This window comes from Salvelinus alpinus, chromosome 38, assembly GCF_045679555.1.
Source record: "Salvelinus alpinus chromosome 38, SLU_Salpinus.1, whole genome shotgun sequence".
NCBI classification, from domain to species: Eukaryota; Metazoa; Chordata; class Actinopteri; order Salmoniformes; family Salmonidae; genus Salvelinus; species Salvelinus alpinus.
Window position 1 is genome coordinate 13,840,230 of NC_092123.1, and position 22,548 is coordinate 13,862,777.

Genomic DNA, 22,548 nt, shown 5'->3' on the forward strand with positions numbered 1-22,548 from the left:
GGATCAAGGGCTCTGGGGCTCCTCTTCCTCTTCATTAATCTCTGTACTCTCTCCTGTGAAGTCATATCACACACCAGTCACGATAACGTCTTTCACACACGCATGTCGCCAAGGTAACATGACATTTGTCTCAGGGGAAGAAGGATGCACAATATAATTGGAACATTTGTCTGCATTAGAATACTATGGATGTAAAAATCCAGCTGAATCCAAATGAAGCAAAAGGTTGGAATCCTAAAGCACTGTGATCTTCTTGTTAAAAATATATACACCCAACACACCTGTGCACACAGTGGTGTGTGTGTGTGTGTGTGTGTGTGTGTGTGTGTGTGTGTGTGTGTGTGTGTGTGTGTGTGTGTGTGTGTGTGTGTGTGTGTGTGTGTGTGTGTGTGTGTGTGTGTGTGTGTGTGTGTGTGTTCGCACGTGCACATGGCATATGTCTGTCTGTGTGTTCTTGTGGTCAAATTCGAGACGGGAGTTTCTGGTGTGTCCACCCCTTTGTCTACAAAGGAGGGCCAGCAGTCCTGTGGTTGGGCATTATGGGTATCATCCAGTTCATCTAGACCCTCTGTATCTTCTGTATCGTCTATATCATCACTCCTCTCCAAAGCTGTCTGTGTCAGTGAAACCTTTGACCCCTCTGTGACTGTGCTCGACTGGTCTTGTCCATGCTCATTTCTTTGACACAACCTCTCTTTGCTGGCCAGCTCTGGTCATCAACAAACAACAGAAGACAATGACACTGAAACAGCTCACTAGACATTATTGTGTTATTATTACACAGGCATTACAAGTGTAGTAAACACTTTTGTACACAATTCCGGATGAATAGACTGGAGTTGTGTGAAACACATGGTGAGACAGATTTGTGCTGGCTAGGCATAGACAGTGTTAGGGTTAGACCATTTAGTCATGCGGTAATATACTGTAAGAGCTGGGAATATTATATTGTGCAATGTTCTTTATTTTTTCTACGTGTACAAACAGTGGTAACCAGGTGGTGAATCGCATCTCTGCATGTCTGGCAGACATATCAGTGTGGATGACGGATCACCACCTCAAGCTGAACCTCGGCAAGACGGAGCTGCTCTTCCTCCCGGGGAAGGACTGCCCGTTCCATGATCTCGCCATCACGGTTGACAACTCCATTGTGTCCTCCTCCCAGAGTGCTAAGAACCTTGGCGTGATCCTGGACAACACCCTGTCGTTCTCAACTAACATCAAGGCGGTGACCCGTTCCTGTAGGTTCATGCTCTACAACATTCGCAGAGTACGACCCTGCCTCACGCAGGAAGCGGCGCAGGTCCTAATCCAGGCACTTGTCATCTCCCGTCTGGATTACTGCAACTCGCTGTTGGCTGGGCTCCCTGCCTGTGCCATTAAACCCCTACAACTCATCCAGAACGCCGCAGCCCGTCTGGTGTTCAACTTTCCCAAGTTCTCTCACGTCACCCCGCTCCTCCGCTCTCTCCACTGGCTTCCAGTTGAAGCTCGCATCCGCTACAAGACCATGGTGCTTGCCTACGGAGCTGTGAGGGGAACGGCACCTCCGTACCTTCAGGCTCTGATCAGGCCCTACACCCAAACAAGGGCACTGCGTTCATCCACCTCTGGCCTGCTCGCCTCCCTACCTCTGAGGAAGTACAGTTCCCGCTCAGCCCAGTCAAAACTGTTCGCTGCTCTGGCACCCCAATGGTGGAACAAACTCCCTCACGACGCCAGGTCAGCGGAGTCAATCACCACCTTCCGGAGACACCTGAAACCCCACCTCTTTAAGGAATACCTAGGATAGGATAAAGTAATCCTTCTAACCCCCCCCCCCCCCTTAAAAGAGTTAGATGCACTATTGTAAAGTGGTTGTTCCACTGGATATCATAAGGTGAATGCACCAATTTGTAAGTCGCTCTGGATAAGAGCGTCTGCTAAATGACTTAAATGTAATGTAAATGTAAACAGTTAGTCTGCATTCTGTTGGCTTTTTGAATGTAGGAGTAAGCTTAGGAGTATGCTTCTACTCTAGAAGACGCTAAACAAGACTGGTCTGGTTGTTATGTTTGATAAATCAATAAAATACTGAGTTAGGTTGGGCTACCTTGCTCAGCTAGCTCCTTCCATCTTTCCTTGTTGTGCTGGGTTAGGGTTAGGGTTAGACGGTGTACCCGTCTGAGGTCTATGCTGGGCAGGGAGTAGTCAAATGGAGCTCCACAGCCAATGTGTCTCTGTACCGACTCCATCACTGTCCCCGTGTCTGTGCCAGTCATGCTTAAAGAAAGACCAACACGTACAAACGCACACACCAACATATGCACGTGCAGGCACGCACACATGTAAGCAAGCACCCTCACGTATAAGCACACACATGCATGCTTTGAATTTACTTATACCTGAACACACGGAAGTAAATGCCATTTTTTAATATATCTGCTCTAGTGTCAGATGAGTCTATGGGTCTCTGCTTGGGTTTCATGGAAAGTACCTGGACATTCTGACTCCAGAGGCTCCTGACTTCACAGTCGATCAGGGCAGAGAACGTCGGCTCAACAATGAAGTCAATGAATCCTGAGAGAGAAGGGAGACCATTCCAAAGAGTAATTGCAAAGAATTTTGTAATCATGCCAAACTTTAAATTAAGGTCAAACATTTTCCTCATCAGAGAGGGTGCATCTTAGTAGTGACGTGTCTTCCTCTACTCATCTACTATACTGAAAACACAGAACAGGTGAAAAGCAATATGTTGGAAGTTATGTTGTTTTCTCTATTCCAGTTCTGCTAGATCAGTGCAGATATAGGGAAGGAGACAACAAGGCCACTTTTTTTTATTGAGATGCAAGCAATTGTTGAAGCTAATTTCCCAATATTCCACTGCCCACACGGGGTGGTAAAGCCCTGTGATTAAGACTGAGGTAGTGAAAGGCCCTGTCCAAACACTTTGAAATGCTTCCTTCCTTCCTTGAAGTAATCACTGATCTGACATTATAGGATTGGAGCAAGCTTTCCAATTGAATCGAATGGACTATCCTCGCTAAATAAAATACAAATGAAAACAAATGAAAAATGAATGAGGATGCATTTTAAGAGTTTTCTTACTGGGCTATCTGTGACTGAGCGATCATGGTTGTGTTGCGGTCACAGAGAGGGGAGAAGGGCAGTCCAAATTCAGCCTCCTTGTCACCCTGAAAACATACAAAAAAAGCCAATGACAAACAAAAAAAGCCAGAACAAAGACATGAGTACAGTGCGTTTGTGTTTTCGCACACTAATAAGTGCTCCATATAGTATGCACATACAGTGGGGAGAACAAGTATTTGATACACTGCCGATTTTGCAGGTTTTCCTACTTACAAAGCATGTAGAGGTCTGTAATTTTTATCATAGGTACACTTCAACTGTGAGAGACGGAATCTAAAACAAAAATCCAGAAAATCACATTGTATGATTTTTAAGTAATTCCTTTGCATTTTATTGCATGACATAAGTATTTGATACATCAGAAAAGCAGAACTTAATATTTGGTACAGAAACCTTTGTTTGCAATTACAGAGATCATACGTTTCCTGTAGTTCTTGACCAGGTTTGCACACACTGCAGCAGGGATTTTGGCCCACTCCTCCATACAGACCTTCTCCAGATCCTTCAGGTTTCGGGGCTGTCGCTGGGCAATACGTAATTTCAGCTCCCTCCAAAGATTTTCTATTGGATTCAGGTCTGGAGACTGGCTAGACCACTCCAGGACCTTGAGATGCTTCTTACGGAGCCACTCCTTAGTTGCCCTGGCTGTGTGTTTCGGGTCGTTGTCATGCTGGAAGACCCAGCCACGACCCATCTTCAATGCTCTTACTGAGGGAAGGAGGTTGTTGGCCAAGATCTCGCGATACATGGCCCCATCCATCCTCCCCTCAATACGGTGCAGTCGTCCTGTCCCCTTTGCAGAAAAGCAGCCCCAAAGAATGATGTTTCCACCTCCATGCTTCACGTTTGGATGGGTTCTTGGGGTTGTACTCATCCTTCTTCTTCCTCCAAACACAGCGAGTGGAGTTTAGACCAAAAAGTTATATTTTTGTCTCATCAGACCACATGACCTTCTCCCATTCCTCCTCTGGATCATCCAGATGGTCATTGGCAAACTTCAGACGGGCCTGGACATGCGCTGGCTTGAGCAGGGGGACCTTGCGTGCGCTGCAGGATTTTAATCCATGACGGCGTAGTGTGTTACTAATGGTTTTCTTTGAGACTGTGGTCCCAGCTCTCTTCAGGTCATTGACCAGGTCCTGCCGTGTAGTTCTGGGCTGATCCCTCACCTTCCTCATGATCATTGATGCCCCACGAGGTGATATCTTGCATGGAGCCCCAGACCGAGGGTGATTGACCGTCATCTTGAACTTCTTCCATTTTCTAATAATTGCGCCAACAGTTGTTGCCTTCTCACCAAGCTGCTTGCCTATTGTCCCGTAGCCCATCCCAGCCTTGTGCAGGTCTACAATTTTATCCCTGATGTCCTTACACAGCTCTCTGGTCTTGGCCATTGTGGAGAGGTTGGAGTCTGTTTGATTGAGCGTGTGGACAGGTGTCTTTTATACAGGTAACGAGTTCAAACAGGTGCAGTTAATACAGGTAATGAGTGGAGAACAGGAGGGCTTCTTAAAGAAAAACTAACAGGTCTGTGAGAGCCGGAATTTCTTACTGGTTGGTAGGTGATCAAATACTTATGTCATGCAATAAAATGCAAATTAATTACTTAAAAATCATACAATGTGATTTTCTGGATTTTTGTTTTAGATTCCGTCTCTCACAGTTGAAGTGTACCTATGATGAAAATTACAGACCTCTACATGCTTTGTAAGTAGGAAAACCTGCAAAATCGGCAGTGTATCAAATACTTGTTCTCCCCACTGTATACAGGACACACGTACAGCACACAATGCCTTTCTTTTTTGTGTTCAATATTTTTCATGTATGAATGCTAAGGTTTCATTGTGTGCTAAGGTTTATTTGAGCTTCTACGTATTTGCAGCTGATTGCTTTGGAGGTTATCCAATAAGGGTCAAATCCTCTGTTCTCCTCGAGGTCATTGATGATAGAATGTTCATATTTGAAGATTTCTGAAAGGCCAGACTGTTAGTCTTGACAATGACAAAGGAGTAGGCAAAAGTGCAAACAGATCTGGTACCAAGCTAGAGTAAACGTGTACAGAAAACATTTAAAATTAGTCGATTTAGATAAGGGGAATAAAGAGTTGATTGGAGAGTTGATACGAAGCAGTTCAGAACGGGAGTGGAGGGAGCAGCATCTTTGGTCAGCCTGGTATCATAGACTAGACGTAACATAGTAAACGTAGTAGTAAACGTAACATAGTAAACGTAGTAAATGCAAGCGTCCCACATGGCCAACATCCAGTGGAAATGCCGAGCACCAAATTCAAATAAATTACTATAAAAATTCAACTTTCATGAAATCACACATGCAATAAACCAAATTAAAGCTACACTTGTTGTGAATCCAGCCAACATGTCAGATTTCAAAAAGGCTTTACGACGAAAGCACACCGAACGATTATGTTAGGTCATTACCTAGTCACTGAAAAACAAAGCCATTTTTCCAGCCAAAGAGAGGAGTCACAAAAAGCAGAAATAGAGATAAAATGAATCACTAACCTTTGATGATCTTCATCAGATGACACTCATAGGACTTCATGTTACACAATACATGTATGTTTTGTTCGATAAAGTTCATATTTGTATCCAAAAATCTCAGTTTACATTAGAGCGTTACGTTCAGTAATGTTTTGCTTCCAAAACATCTGGTGATTTTGCAGAGAGCCACATCAATTTACAGAAATACTCATCATAAATGTTGATGAAAATACAAGTATTATGCATGGAACTTTAGATGCACTTCTCCTTAATGCAACCGATGTATCAGATTTCAAAAAAGCTTTCCCGAAAAAGCAAACCATGCAATAATCTGAGTACAGCGCTCAGAGCCCAAACAAGCCATACAGATATCCGCCATGTTGTGGAGTCAACAAAGTCAGAAATAGCATTATAAATATTCTTACCTTTGATGATCTTCATCAGAATGCACTCCCAGGAATGCCAGTTCCACAATAAATGTTTGATTTGTTCGATAAAGTCCATAAAGTCCATTTATGTCCAAATACCTCCTTTTTGTTCGCGCTTTTAAACATGTCAAACTATCAATCTTTAGGATGTTTTTGGCAGACCTCTGACTCATTCAGCTCCCATTCCCCCCTCCTTCACAGTAGAAGCATCAAACAAGGTTCTAAAGACTGTTGACGTCTAGTGGAAGCCTTAGGAAGTGCAATATGACCCCATTTCCACTGTATCTTGGATAGGCAAAGAGTTGAAAAACTACAAACCTCAGATTTCCCACTTCCTGGTTGGATTTCTTCTCAGGTTTTTGCCTACCATATGAGTTCTGTTATACTCACAGACATCATTCAAACAGTTTTCTATCCAAATCTACTAATTATATGCATATTCTAGCTTTTAGGACTGAGTAGCAGGCAGTTTACTCTGGGCACCGTTTATCCAAGCTACTCAATACTGCCCCCTGTCCCAAAGAAGTTTAAAGTTGCGAGCTTGCACCGCGGGACTTAGAGGTACCCAGCGTCACGGCTTCATTGCTCCACACCACCACAAGGGGGAGTTAGAACACTCATTATGCATTTGGGTTCCAAGATTTTATATTACCAATCATATTCAGTGGTTCCAATGATGAATTTGACGCGAGTCACCCGTCCCTGGTGACTTTCTGCAGCAAAGATAGCTGACAAAACATTACAGGGGAAGCAAATGTAAGCAATTATAACATAACGAGTCAAGCAAAACATTTATAATTGAGAAGAATATATTAGTTAATGTAGAGACAAATGGTTCAAATTTTTTTGTCACAAAGTTAATTTACGAAAATCACGATTTAGCAAGTTAACTGACTAGCTAACATTAGCCAGCTAGCTAGCTGGTGTTACAGTATGACATGGTAATTTGTGCTGTTTAATGTTTTAGGGACTCCCGAGAAAACCAGCAAGCCAGGCTGTCGTCTTGGGAAACCATGGATGTAAAAAATCTAGCTAGCTAAAGCATTTACTGCAAATTGAATGTACAGTTGTGTAAGCTTGCCTTGCAATGCAGCTGAAGTAACATAGCTAGCTAACTATTTACTTGCTTGTTGTGTAGTGGAGAATAAGAATAAAAATATCTGTATGCCTATGGATGTGTAGCTAGCTACAGTATGTAGCCAATCTGTGTATGGACCCTAAAACTTTAGGTTCTGAACTAATTTTCATACCAATCTATGAACCTCAGCTATCAGAGTTGTTGTATCAACTTCAAGTCTGAATGGCATGGATTGAGTAGGATATAATAACTTTATTGTGCCAAGGATGCAGGTCCTATATACTTGTACTGTAGTTATTACCACGCATGATATCCCCACATTGAAGCCTGTACATTGAACATATTCACTGATCATGTACTCTTCCTTGGCAAATAAAGGTCTGGTTCAGGTATGAATCTCTGTGAGACATTCTTTTTCAGTCATATCCAATACCAGGTGTATTCTTTGAATGATGCTGTGTCTGGATGTATGTTTTACAATTATACACTTCAACAGTGTTCAACACTCCTGCTCCTGGGACATTAATGATTACACATTGTAACTATGCAATAGACTAGAAACATGATTTAAGTAAAGGCTGATTTGTAATTCATGAATACAGAAAAAAAAAACTTTGCATATCAAACTCCCTTCATCTGCATTAATCTGAGGACACAGGATAATATTTCAATGAGATACTTCATTTCAACCAGTGGAGAATGTGAAACGTTTTATTGAAAGAAGTTCATTATCCAGGTGTCATAAATACATAATACATGCATTATAATTATGATTATTGAAATATTATATTATAAATACAAGTTCAATCTGTACTTCAATGCACATCTGGTGTGCATTATAAAACGAGGAAGAAATACGAGGTGGAGAGAGGTGTAGAAGACAGAAAGGGAAAGAGGTAAGAACAGAAGCAGACAGCATATGATTAAATGAATTACAGTGATAGCATAATATTCTCTCAGTTCATCACAATTACAGTGTCTCCTAACCAGCCTTGGGCCCCCAGTTGGCCCAAAGGTTATCTTAAGAGCGGGTGAGGTCGCGATGACTGGACTGGCTGCCTCTCTCACATCAAAACATACCTGGAGACGAGAGACAGATGGATAGAGAGAGAGCATGATTAAGCCTTGTTTTTTTTTTATTCTAACACGGTCAGTCATCATAATCATCAGGAGGTGAAATGCAAATCTGACCGTGGATCATTAACTCTGGGACTACTACATCTCTATCTGTATTTCAATGGAAAGGATCTCATTAATTATACATCCTGTTGACCCGACCAAGTGACCTCTCAGCTATGATCATGCTGTGCTCTTTGTGTCAGCCAGTTCAGATGCGGGAGGGGTTCACCAACACTGCTGAAATAACCTAGAGGATTTAGGGAGAGGGGGAGTTTAAACAGTTTAATTACATCTGGTTATGGACACTTTTGCCAGTTCCTCGGACAGTGAACATCTGGAAATATCTAAATTTTCGACCCCTTCATCAACTCGCACTCTGAAAGTAAAGAAAATAGCTTCTTTTATGTAGATATGAAAACAATAACTGAGATATGACCTCTCAATCTAGACCAGCAGATGTCATTTTCAGGATACGTCAATACAGCACAGAAAGCTTAACACCAGACTGGTATTGTGGTTGTTCATTAGGTGATGGGAAATATGCAGTATGTATACAAAATAATATACTTACCTGTTGTATCTTGAAAAAAAGCATTGGTATTAAAAGTGAAATGTTTACCCTATTAACCTCCATTATTTATGTATTTTACATTTAAGTCATTTTAGCAGACGCTCTTATCCAGAGCGACTTACAAATTGGAAAGTTCATACATATTCATCCTGGTCCCCCCGTGGGGAATGAACCCACAACCCTGGCGTTGCAAGCGCCATGCTCTACCAACTGAGCCACACGGGACCATGTATATGTATGTATTAACAGTTGATGAAGAACAACTCTAATTTCATACATCATTGAACATTTTTCTAAGAATAAGAAAGAATGAAAAAGTTGAAATAACGTTTTAGATGTGATGGAGACATTATATATCTTAATACCTTATCAATTTATGATTTGTATCAATGTGGACGCGAGACAGGGGGTGCAGGAACAGAGTATTTTTGCCGAGCAATGCAACGAAGCTGGATCATTCTGGCAATGATACCTCCACCATCTACACACTGCAAAGACTCCCTAACTCTTCGCCATTGTACACGATGGCCCATTGCTCTGAGACTTCCTTTGACCATTCTAAAGCCCGCATGGGGAATCCTTGTTTTAATGGCGTTTACTTTCTGGTCTAACTCTTTATATGACATATCAGAATAGTATTCCCTGACAAACATATTGTGTTCTTTCATCCTTCTGTACAAAAACGTAACCGTTACACTGTCATGAAATATGATTATACTGTATATCGACTATGAAATAAATAGGACATGGCCTGCTTATGAGTTGCTATGAAAGAAAGTTAGATTAATTAAACTGAAAATGGTGAGAACAGCCGTTCATAGCTAAATGCTTTTGATTAGCTTGAGAATAATAATTGCATGATTTATCATTCTACGTATGTATGTATGTAATATTGTACAATGTTATGAATTGAATCTTAAAACCTTTTCTCAATATAGGGGGTGCTGTTTCAACGTTACCATTTATCGTTCCCAAATTAAACTGCCTCGTACTCAATTCTTGCTCGTACAATATGCATATTATTATTACTATTGGATAGAAAACAATCTCTAGTTTCTAAAACCGTTTGAATTATGTCTGTGGGTGAAATAGAACTCTTTCTGCAGCAAAATTCATGACAGGAACTGCGAAGGTCTGAAAACGAGGCTCTGTTCTCAGATCAGTTTAAAGCTCTGTATGTATCCTATGGGTCGACATGAACTGAACGCGCCTTCCCCTGGATGTCAGTAACCAATGAGAATTGGAATGGAGTTTCTACGTAGATCTCAGACCTTATAAAGCCGCAAGGAACGGAGGGAGCTCTCTTTTTGACGTTCGTCATGACACAAAGCAAGACCTCAGGATGGCATTTTGAAACGCTCAGTTATCGGCCTTAGATATATCCGTCTGTAATTTAATTCGATATAGGTGTTAGAAACATCATAACGAAGTTATTTTAAACCGAGTTATATCAGTTTATGCGAGTATATTGCAATTTTCGGAATTTCCTTAGTATTGCGTTTTGAACATTTGGGCACGTCTTCGCCACATGGCTAATGTTTGCTGCTAATTCCTAAGTTGAAGACGGCAATCTACAACCGAGCAACGATGATTCTGGACAAAGGACCACTTGCCCAAGATTCTGATGGAAGCTCGTCCAAAAGTAAGAGCTATTTATGATGTTATTCCGTATTTATGTGGAAAAATGTAAAAGGATTTGTCCGCCATTATTGCGGCACTGGTCTGGCTGTAACGCACACTGTATGTCTAGTAATGTTAATTTTAAAAATCTAACACAGCGGTTGCATTAATAACTAATGCATCTTTCAATTGCTGTCCAACCTGTATTTTTTAGTCAAGTTTACGATTATTTATCGATTAGATTAGGTGCCTCTCTAAGATGGCGCCGGCCAGAATGCATGAAATGCTGCTACTGTTCACATTGTATAACCACGATTTGTGCCGCTAAATATGCACATTTTCGAACAAAACCTATATGCATTGTGTAATATGATGTTACAGGACTGTCATCTGATGAAGTTTATCAAGGTTAGTCCAATTATATATCTTTTGCTGGATTGTTACGATCGCTAACATTTGCTGCTGGTAAATGCGGTTGTGTTTCTGGCTATTGTGGTAAGCTAATATAATGCTATATTGTGTTTTCACTGTAAAACACTCAAACAATCTGACATATTGGCTGGATTCACAAGATGTTGGGCTTTCATTTGCTGTACGCTGTGTATTTTTCAGAAATGATTTATGATGAGTAATTATGTATTTGACGTTGGTCTCTGTAATTATTCTGGCTGCATCGACGCTATTTCAGATTGCAGCTGCAATGTAGAACTGTGATTTATACCTGAAATATGCAAATTTTTCTAACAAAACATATGCTATACAATAAATATGTTATCAGACTGTCATTTGATGAAGTTGTTTCTTGGTTAGTGGCTATTTATATCTTTATTTGATCGAAATTGTGATAGCTACCTATAGTCGTTCTCAATGGACGTTCGGGAGCATTCGTAAATTCGCCCTGGCTATCTACTCCGATTTCAGAGCACTCTCGTCTGAGTGTACCAGAGGGCGGAATAATGAATTTACAAGCGCTCAACACCCGTTGAATATGGCTGGTATCAGTAAACGTCGGCAAAAAAAACGTAATTACATTGTTTCCAGCAGCACAGTTACAGTCACCAACGCTCTGGTTAACACAAAAATTTGAGCCTAACCAGCTCTGCTAGGGTGAGTAAAATGGTCAGAGTGGTCTCATTTGTGTCTGGAAGTAGTTAGCAAGCTAGCCAACGTTAGCTTGGGTGCTTGATTGCTATTGTAAGGCCAGAATGCTCAAATCAACTCTACTCCTCGGCCCGAACATCCAGTGTGCGCTCAGAGAGCGAAACGGTCTGAATTTACCCAACAAGTACCAGTCAAAAGTTGACACCCCTACTCATTCCAGGATTTTCTTTATTTTTACTATTTTCTACATTGTAGAATAATAGTGAAGAGATCACAACTATGAAATCAGTTAAGAACAAATTCTTAATTACAAGGACAGCTTACTCCCCGTTGGGGAATTGAACCCCGATTGAACCCCGAATTGAACCCCACACAACACAGGGATTCTTTAGCTAAATATCCCAGTACTGTACTGCCGACCGTCAGGGTTTTTTGTTTTTCATTAAATAGTATTAACCATAATATTAATCAAATTAATTAAGCAAGTACCAATCAAAAGTTTGGACAGACCTACTCATTTTAGGATTGTTGTATGTTTTTACTATGTTCTACATTGTAGAATAATAGTGAAGACATCACAACTATGAAATAACACATATGGAATCAGTTAAGAACTGATTCTTATTTACAAGGACAGTCTACTCCTTCCTCCCCGTTGGGGGATTGAAACCCGGTCACCCGCGTGCCTGCAACATGGAAGACTATCAAATGCTTCTCAAAGATGCCCTCTGTTGGTCAAACTAGCAATAACTTGCATTGACAGAAAAAATGGCTGACATATAGATAAAGTGCCACAGAATGCTGCAGCAGCCCGCAAGGTGTGCTGCAGTATGATGAAACTTTTAGAGGAACCACTCTATGTGTTCAGACAGCATTAATTTGCTGACATGGCTATGCTTGTTGTCATAGTAACAACGGGTGTGTGCACAGTGGTGTAGGCTGATTGGTGGTGGTGCTCGTGCTTCCTATCACTTAGAAGTTATGTTGCAAGCTAAAGTGACAACAATGCCTGCTACGGACATTTCCCAGTTGCTTAGTGTAAGAACACTTTTTAAAGCCTCAAAGGATAGATAAGATGATCCAACTTGCAAGACTAGTCCTTTTTGGCCAGCCACAGCTGTCAACTAGCTAACTAGGTAGATGTTTAGCTTTCTAGCACATTCAATCATTTGTTTGTAAACAATTAACAAGATAGTTAGCTCCACAGCTACCACATGTTCTTGTCAAAACTACCAACAGGGTAGTTAGCAAGCAAGCAACATGATATACCAAATAACAGTCTAAAAACCACTTGAGGGGAATTTTTCAGATTTGACCGTTAAGACACAAGTCGCATGGCCAGGAATCAGATTTATATCTGATTTCAAACCACCTGTGAAATGTGGCTTGAAATATCTGATTCCATGTGCTTTTTGTGTGTTCAGACTGGAGGAAAAAGCACAAATTTGAATCAGACATGCAAAAACAATGTATGAATTTGAGTCACAACTGCCAATGTGAACAAGGCTTTAGAGAATTGTATACAGCATTAGCATACTATTTTACCCACTGGAAACAGTAACAATCTCAAAAAACATAACTTTAAAACAACTAATTTCAACTAAGCCACAGGAGCGATCAGCTTCTGGCACCATGGCGACAAGCTTATTTGAATTATCATAATTTATGATGTTCCGGAGCTCTTCATATGACGTTGTGTGGTGTTTACTGTTTTTGTTGAGTCTGTTCTGTTTGTTACTGTTCATTTCTGTGTGTGAAAATCAATAAAGAAATGTGAATCACAAAAATGCTGTTCACAAGAACTTCAGTACCTGTCTGAAGAATTCCATGAGGGCCTGTGTCCAGCGGTAGTGCAAAGGCCAGTCCTTGGCTGGGTGGCTGATGTCAGCCACATGTAGCATCAGAGAGAGAACCTTGGCCTTGTACACGCTGAACTCCACAGACAAGCATACATCAGCCCATACACACACACACACATACACACAAAAATGCAAGCACGCATGCAAATGCACATAGACACACACAGGCAGACATGCACACAAACAGACACACACATATGCATGCAAACAAATACAGGCTCACACACACACACGTACACACAAACAGAGGAAGGAAAGAAAGTGTCAGTTGTATATGTGTGTGTTTGTGTGTGTGTGTGTGTTTGTGCTCCTCTGTTTAGAGAGGAATCTTCAGGACAAAAGCATTGTTAAGAGGTGTAATTAGAAGATCTGAAGTGTCTCAAAGCCTCTTGAGTAGAGTGGGAAGGAAGATAGGAGGGATGGTCTGGAGTGCAACAGATAGAGGAGAGGAGCAGTGAGAAAGGAGTGGACAGAGTGTGAAGACACACCCGTCTGACTGCTGCAAAAGCACTCCTCGTGGTCTTGATCTGCTGAAAGTGGCACGACAGATCTCTGATCATGACCATCTCAATTACCAGTGCACGGAGCTCCCTGCAAACACATGCAGGCACACACACAAGTTCACACATGCATACACAAACGGATACCTGTTGTTAGCTCCTTTGTTTCCTCTGTGTCTCCCTGGATCTGCTAATGGAAAACCCCTTACCGCCAGTCATATTTAGGTTGAGTTTTAACAGTATATATTTATCTCCTGCTCTTTCCCCACATTTAGTCATTACTCCACTCTATTCAATACTGACAACTGTTCCCTTTCATGTAAAAAAGTGTCAAATTACATTTCACAACTGAAAAGTGTTGTGATCTACAGAACCGTTTGTCTTTCTAAATCAGGGTTGGGGTCAATTTGAATTGAAGTAAGTCAATTCAGGAAGTAAACTGAAATTACAATTCAATAACTGGTCAGTAAGCTGAAAGGAGAAGGTATTTATTTAATTCTTTCCAGTTTGGGATTTGAAATTCAAATCACTTTCTGAATTGACCCCCAACCCAGTTCTAAATGAGACTTACCAAAGAGGGAGAGTGCTGACTGACTTGGTCTGGATATGGAAGTTGTTGGTGGTCCCTGTGTGCTCAAAGTGGCTAAAATCTCTATGTCATTGAGCCAGTGCTGCAAAATGAATATCCAGGTTGGAAATCTAGTATAGCTTCTTTGCATGTGTGACAGTGTGTGCGTATGCAACACAATAACTACAATTAGCTATGCAAAATGGCGACACTGCATTGTTAGGTAGTACGCAGGATTGCCATTTTGCAGAGCAAATTGTGTTATTGCATTGTGAACGTACGTAGGGTATAAATTAGGCTTAACTCACCATAACACCGGTGTGGAGCATTAGGTAGTGTGTGGTCTCCGTGACATCGGAAGCGTGGATCAGGTTGTGATAGGGTGTCACGATCGTGTGGAGGAGAGACGGACCAAAACGCAGCATGTGGAAAATAAGCCATCTTCTTTTATTTTTTTTTACTACGAAGATGAACATGAAACGAAACACTATTACAAACTATACAAAAAAACGACCGTGAAGCTATAAACGTAGTGCACACACACACACACATACACACATACACACATACACACATACACACACACACACACACATACATACATACATACATACATACATACATACATACATACATACATACATACATACATACATACATACATACATACATACATACATACATACATACATACATACATACATACATACATACATACATACATACATACATACATACATACATACATACATACATACATACATACATACATACATACATACATACATACATGCTACAAACGTTCAACATAGACAATTCCCCACAACCAGCTAAAGCCTATGGTTGCCTTAAATATGGCTCCCAATCAGAGACAACAATAACCAGCTGTCTCTAATTGAGACCCAATTCAGGCAAACATAGACTTTCCTAGATACCTACACTCAACCATAGACACAGCTAGACTACTATACTAAACATAAACCCAACTACTCTAATAAACCCCCTAAACCTTACAACCACCCTAGACACTACAAAAACCACATACATTCCCCATGTCACACCCTGACCTAACCAAAATAATTAAGAAAACAAAGAATACTAAGGCCAGGGCGTGACATAACCCCCCCCCTTAAGGTGCGAACTCCGGGCGCACCAGCACAAAGTCTAGGGGAGGGTCTGGGTGGGCGTCCTTCCACGGCGGCGGCTCCGGCACTGGTCGTGGTCCCCACCCCACCATAGTCACTACCCGCTTTCGTAGCCTCCTCCAAATGGCCACCCTCCACATTAACCCCACTGGATTAAGGGGCAGCACCGGACTAAGTGGCAGCACCGGACTAAGGGGCAGCACCGGACTAAGGGGCAGCACCAGGATAAGGGGCAGCACCAGGATAAGGGGCAGCACCAGGATAAGGGGCAGCACCAGGATAAGGGGCAGCACCAGGATAAGGGGCAGCACCAGGATAAGGGGCAGCTCCGGACTGAGGGACGGCAGCTCCGGACTGAGGGACGGATCCTGGCTGGATGACGGCTCTGGCGGATCCTGGCTGGACGGCTCTGGCGGATCCTGGCTGGACGGCTCATGGCTGGCTGACGGATCTGGCTGCTCATGGCTGGCTGACGGATCTGGATGCTCATGGCTGGCTGACGGATCTGGCTGCTCATGGCTGGCTGACGGATCTGGCTGCTCATGGCTGGCTGACGGAGCTGGCTGCTCATGGCTGGCTGACGGAGCTGGCTGCTCATGGCTGGCTGACGGAGATGGCTGCTCATGGCTGGCTGGCGGCTCTGGACGCTCATGGCTGGCTGGCGGCTCTGGACGCTCATGGCTGGCTGGCGGCTCTGGACGCTCATGGCTGGCTGGCGGCTCTGGCAGATCCTGTCTGGTTGGCGGCTCTGGCAGATCCTGTCTGGTTGGCGGCTCTGGCAGATCCTGTCTGGTTGGCGGCTCTGGCAGATCCTGTCTGGTTGGCGGCTCTGGCTGGTCATGGCTCGCTGACGGCTCTGGCTGGTCATGGCTCGCTGACGGCTCTGGCTGGTCATGGCTCGCTGACGGCTCTGGCTGGTCATGGCTCGCTGACGGCTCTGGCTGGTCATGGCTCGCTGACGGCTCTGGCTGGTCATGGCTCGCTGACGGCTCTGGCTGGTCATGGCTCGCTGAAGGCTCTGGCTGGTCATGGCTGGCGGAAGGCTCTGGCTGATCCGTTCTGGCGGAAGGCTCTGGCTGATCCGTTCTGGCGGAAGGCTCTGGCTGATCCGTTCTGGCGGAAGGCTCTGGCTGATCCGGTCTGGCGGAAGGCTCTGGCTGATCCGGTCTGGCGGAAGGCTCTGGCTGATCCGGTCTGGCGGAAGGCTCTGGCTGATCCGGTCTGGCGGAAGTCTCTGGCTGATCCGGTCTGGCGGAAGGCTCTGGCTGATCCGGTCTGGCGGAAGGCTCTGGCTGATCCGGTCTGGCGGAAGGCTCTGGCTGATCCGGTCTGGCGGAAGGCTCTGGCTGATCCGGTCTGGCGGAAGGCTCTGGCTGCTCCTGTCTGGCGGAAGGCTCTGGCTGCTCCTGTCTGGCGGAAGGCTCTAGCGGCTCCTGTCTGGCGGACGGCTCTGTAGGCTCATGGCAGACGGGCGGCTCTGTAGGCTCATGGCAGACGGGCGGCTCTGCAGGCTCATGGCAGACGGGCGGCTTTGAAGGCTCAATACAGACGGGCAGTTCATGCGCCGCTTGGCAGACGGACAGTTCAGACGGCGTTGGGCAGACGGGCAGTTCAGGCGCCGCTTGGCAGACGGGCAGTTCAGGCGCCGCTTGGCAGACGGGCAGTTCAGGCGCCGCTTGGCAGACGGGCAGTTCAGGCGCCGTTGGGCAGACGGCAGACTCTGGCCGGCTGAGACGCACTGTAGGCCTGGTGCGTGGTGCCGGAACTGGAGGTACCGGGCTAAGGACACGCACCTTCAGGCTAGTGCGGGGAGCAGGGACAGGGCACACTGAGTTCTCAAGGCGCACTATAGGACTGGTGCGTGGTACCGGAACTGGTGGTACCGGGCTGAGGGCACGCACCTCAGGACGAGTGCGGGGAGAAGGATCAGTGCGTACAGGGCTCTGGAGACGCACAGGAGGCTTGGTGCGTGGTGCCGGGACTGGAGGCACTGGGCTGGAGACACGCACCACAGGGAGAGTGCGTGGAGGAGGAACAGGGCTCTGGATACGCACTGGAAGCCTGGTGCGTGGTGTCAGCACTGGTGGTACTGGGCTGGGAACACACACCACAGGGCTAGTGCGAGGAGCAGTAACAGGACGCACAGGACTCTGGAGACGCACAGGAGGCTTTGTGCGTGCTGTAGGCACTGTCTTAACCAGACGGCTAGCACGCACCTCAGGACGAGTATGGAGAGCTGTTCCCGGTGACATTAAATCACCAACACGTTCATTCGGACGGATGCCGTGCCTCATGCACCAAACCAATACATCCCTCATAACTCTCTCCTCCAATTTCTCCATTAACTCCTTTACTGTCTCTGCGTCACTCTCCTCCAAATCCGCCCTCACCGGCTCCTTACGGTAAGCAGGAGGAGTTGGCTCACGTCTCCCGACTGACCCAACTAAACTACCCGAGAGCCCCCCCCCCCCAAAGAAATTTTTGGGTTTGACTTACGGGCTTCCAGCCTTGTTTCCTTGCTGCCTCCTCATATCTCCGCCTCTCTGCTTTCGCTGCCTCCAGCTCAGCTTTGGGGCGGTTATATTCTCCTGGTACTTCGCGGTCCAGAATTTCCTCCCAATTCCAATAGTCCTGTGTAGGTGGGTCCTGTTGTTGTTGCACACGCTGCTTGATCCGATGTTGGTGGGGAATTCTGTCACGATCGTGTGGAGGAGAGACGGACCAAAACGCAGCATGTGGAAAATAAGCCATCTTCTTTTATTTTTTTTTACTACGAAGATGAACATGAAACGAAACACTATTACAAACTATACAAAAACAACAAACGACCGTGAAGCTATAAACGTAGTGCACACGCACACACACACACACACACACACACACACACACACACACACACACACACACACACACACACACACACACACACACACACACACACACACACACACACACACACACACACACACACACACACACACACACACACACACACACACACACACACACACAGGCTACAAACGTTCAACATAGACAATTCCCCACAACCAGCTAAAGCCTATGGTTGCCTTAAATATGGCTCCCAATCAGAGACAACAATAACCAGCTGTCTCTAATTGAGACCCAATTCAGGCAACCATAGACTTTCCTAGATACCTACACTCAACCATAGACATAGCTAGACTACTATACTAAACATAAACCCAACTACTCTAATAAACCCCCTAAACCTTACAACCACCCTAGACACTACAAAAACCACATACATTCCCCATGTCACACCCTGACCTAACCAAAATAATTAAGAAAACAAAGAATACTAAGGCCAGGGCGTGACATAGGGGTTCCTGTGCTTGCTGTTGACCACCTCCAGAGCCTCCACAAAGGATACCAGGGAAGACACAGGTATCTGATGAAGGGAGGATAGGACATTTACACCTCAAGCCTAAGTAAAGTCATTTAAAATATGTAAGCCTGTTGGAGCTGCCCTAGTTAAATAAACCAATATTAAAGTGTCAAAATGGCAAACCTGCCCATCTGGCACTCTAGGCAGACTCAGGAAAATGCTCAAAGTATTTGAACCCAGGTCTGATTGATGAGAATATTTTTGAACATCTGACCCGAAAGCGGTTGATCAGGTCATATCGGTCATATCTGATCAGGTCTATGAGCTCCTCAGCTCATAGACCAAGAACTTGAGTGCATGTTCCCCACTACCTTCATGGAGCACAAAGACATCAAATGACCACTTGTCCACATCCTGCAGGCAACAAGAGAAAATACTACTTTAAACGTTTACTGAGTTTGACAGTTATATAAGGAACATAAGTCATGGTCTTAAAGGGATTTTTCACCCAAATTACAAAATAACACATTGTTTTCCTGAAGGCGCGGACACACCAATAGCGTTTGCCTACCGAGATTACTTAGCCCCTCTGAACAGAGTGCCAGACGTAATTTGCGAACTAAGTCCAACCCGAAAATATAAGCAGTTGTCAGAGTGTGCGCAACTGGTCGAAGGAAGTCAGGTTCAGGCGAGCAGAGATGAGTGAACAGGCACACTTTATATAGGCAGAGGAAAACAGCCGGACGCAACTGCGTCACAACACTCCGTGTCACGCCCTGAGCTTAGAGATCCTTTTTATGTCTCTATTTTGTTTTGGTCAGGGTGTGATTTGAGTGGGCATTCTATGTTCTGTAATTCTATGTTTTGTATTTCTTTGTTCCTGGCCGAGTGTGGTTCCCAATCAGAGGCAGCTGTCTATCGTTGTCTCTGATTGGGGATCATACTTAGGCTGCCCTTTTCCCTCTTTCTGTGTGGGATCTTGTTCTTTGTTTGTGTGCAGGGAGTTTGCACATCGAAGCTGTTCGGTCGTTGTATTCTTTATTGTTTTGTCCTGTTTTAGTTTCACTTCGTGATTAAATTATGTGGAACTCTAAGAACGCTGCGCCTTGGTCTCTTCCGACGACGACAGCCGTTACACTCCGGCCCAAGGGAAAAAGCGATGGCGCACAAATTACACAAATAGGTACAAATAACAAAACCACGGGTTACAACAATACCCGGCGCAAAACCAGCCTGTAGCACGTAACGAACGAACAATACCACACACAGACATGGGGGAAACAGAGGATAATATACACGTAGAGTAATGAGGGGATGTAAACCAGGTGTGCGGGGAAAAAAGACAAAACAAACGGAAAATGAAAGGTGGAGTGGCGATGGCTAGAAGACCAGTGACATCGACCGCCGAACGCCGCCCAAACAAGGAGAGGGACCGACTTCGGCGGGAGTCGTGACAGTAACCCCCCCCCCCCCTCCAGCAGCGCGCCGACACCGGCCTCGGGGACGACCCGGAGGGCGAGGTGCAGGGCGATCCGGATGGCGACGGTGGAACTCCTGCAGCAGTGAAGGGTCCAACACGTCCTCCACCGGAACCCAGCATCTCTCCTCCGGACCATACCCCTCCCACTCCACGAGGTACTGAAGGCCCCTTGCCCGATGCCTCGAATCCAGTATGGAACGAACGGAATACGCCGGGGCCCTCTCGATGTCCAGAGGGGGCGGGGGAAGCTCCCGCACCTCAGAATCCTAGCCTGCGGAGAGACACATGGAACGAGGGGTTAATACGGTAATCGGGGGGAAGCTGTAACCTGTAACTAACCTCGTTCAGTCTCCTCAGGACTTTAAATGGCCCCACAAACTGTGGCCCCAGCTTCCGGCAGGGCAGGCGGAGGGGCATGTTTCGGGTCGAGAGCCAGACCCGGTCCCCCGGTGTTCCGGGGCCTCACTGCGGTGACGGTCTGCGCTGGCTTTCTGGCGCAGCACGGCTCGCTGGAAGTGAACATGGGCGGCGTCCCATGTCTCCTCCGTGCGCCTGAACCAATCGTCCACCGCAGGAGCCTTGATCTGACTCTGATGCCAAGGCGCCAGAACCAGCTGGTACCCCAGTACGCACTGGAAGGGGGAGAGGTTAGTGGAGGAGTGGCGGAGCGAGTTCTGAGCCATCTCGGCCCAAGGCACGAACGCCGCCCACTCCCCCGGCCGGTCATGGCAATAAGACCGCAGAAACCTACCCACATCCTGATTCACTCTCTCCACCTGCCCATTACTCTCGGGGTGAAAACCGGTGGCCAGAGTCCGAAAGTCCAGGGCGAACTCCTGGGCGCTCCTCGTACCCTGCCTCAGGTGGAAGCGACGTTCACCCGCCGCTCTACCCTCGGGCGGGTTGGTCAAAGACTGCCCGGAAGCGACGGGTGAACTCCTCGAAGTGGTCCAGCGCCGCATCTTCTTCTACCCACACGGCGTTAGCCCACTCCAGGGCTCTCCCCGAGAGGCACGAGACGAGGGCGGACACCCTCTCACGTCCCGAAGGAGCCGGGTAGACGGTCGCCAGGTACAGGTCCAGCTGCAGCAGGAAACCCTGGCAGCGTGCCGCCGTCCCATCATACTCCCCAGGAAGGGCGAGACGAATCCCTGGGACCGGGTGCAGGAGGGGCGAGTAGTGGCGACCCCTGTTGTGCTGGTGGAGGCGCTGGAGGGACTCCTTGTCTCTCCCAGTGGTTCATAGTCTGAACGCCGCGCTCCATAACGGCACCGAGATGGTGGAGCATCGCCGCGTGCTATCGGAAGCGCTCCTCGACCCCTAAAACAGGGGTACCTGCTCCTGCTGACTCCATAAGATGGTGTAGTATTCTGTCAGAGTGTGCACAACTGATCGAAGGAAGTCAGGTGTAGGAGAGCAGAGATGAGTGAACAGGCACACTTTATTCAGGCAGAGAAAAACAGCCGGACGCAACTGCGTCACAACACTCATGCCCAAGGGAAAAAGCGATAGCGCACAAATTACACAAATAGGTACAAATAACAAAACCACGAGTTACAACAATACTTGGCGCAAAACCAGCCTGTAACATTTTTAAAAAATGTTTTAAATGTAAGTTTTATTTAACTAGGCAAGTCAGTTAAGAATAAATTCTTATTTACAATTACGGCCTACCCCGGCCAAACCCGGACGAGATGACAATAAAATATTCTGCAAAACCTGCAACATTAGGCTACCTTCGATTGCAGAATGAAAAATAACCCAACAGATCGTCACGTCAGACAGTGCAATAACCCACCAGTCCGGTACGTCCTGTGCCAGCTCCACATACCAGGTCTCCAGTGCGTCTCCCCAGTACGGTACATCCTGTACCTGCTCCCCGCACTCGCCCTGAAGTGTGTGTCACCAGTCCGGTACCACCTGTGCCAGCTCCACGCACTAAGCCTCCAGTGCGTCTCCCCAGTCCGGTACGTCCTGTGCCTGCTCCTCGCACTCGCCCTGAAGAGCGTGTCACCAATCCGGTGCAACCTGTGCCGGCCCCACGCATCAGGCCTCCAGTGCACCTCCCCAGTCCGGTACGTCCTGTGCCAGCTCCCCGCACTC

The 22,548-nt window shown here is 45.7% G+C and overlaps 1 pseudogene; it reads right to left on the minus strand.

Moving 5' to 3' along the window:
- Positions 1-3: 3 nt before the first annotated feature.
- LOC139566237 (dual specificity calcium/calmodulin-dependent 3',5'-cyclic nucleotide phosphodiesterase 1A-like) lies at positions 4-21,128 on the minus strand (annotated as a pseudogene).
- Between the last annotated feature and the right edge of the window lie 1,420 nt (positions 21,129-22,548).